This window comes from Maylandia zebra, linkage group LG8 (assembly GCF_041146795.1).
Source record: "Maylandia zebra isolate NMK-2024a linkage group LG8, Mzebra_GT3a, whole genome shotgun sequence".
NCBI lineage: Eukaryota > Metazoa > Chordata > Actinopteri > Cichliformes > Cichlidae > Maylandia > Maylandia zebra.
The window spans coordinates 1908033-1908406 of record NC_135174.1 but is presented as its reverse complement, the minus strand read 5'-3'; positions in this window follow the sequence as shown (position 1 = coordinate 1908406).

Sequence of the window (374 nt, the reverse complement as noted above, 5' to 3'; positions counted from 1 at the left end):
AAAACGCCAGCGTTTCTCATCAAAGGCCAGCTTAGATGAGAAGCACTGGTGTGGTACCTGTTATCACCAACTGGAAGTTTACGTTTTGTTGAGACAGCTAGCACAAAGAAAGCCTGGCTGGGATGACCATGGTTCATATTATAACCCCAGGAAAGAACAGAAAGACGGGAAACAGGTAGCGAAAAATAACAAACTTAAAGCAGGAAGTGAAGTGCAAATCAAAAATATAGAACTGGAACCTGCTGGAACAGTAAATCAACTAAGCTGATGGTTAAAGCTCCATAAAACTAAACGAATGAAATAATAAATGGACAAAAACATGGAAAAAAACTTTAAACACTAGAAAAATAAGATAATACTAACACTTTAATGAG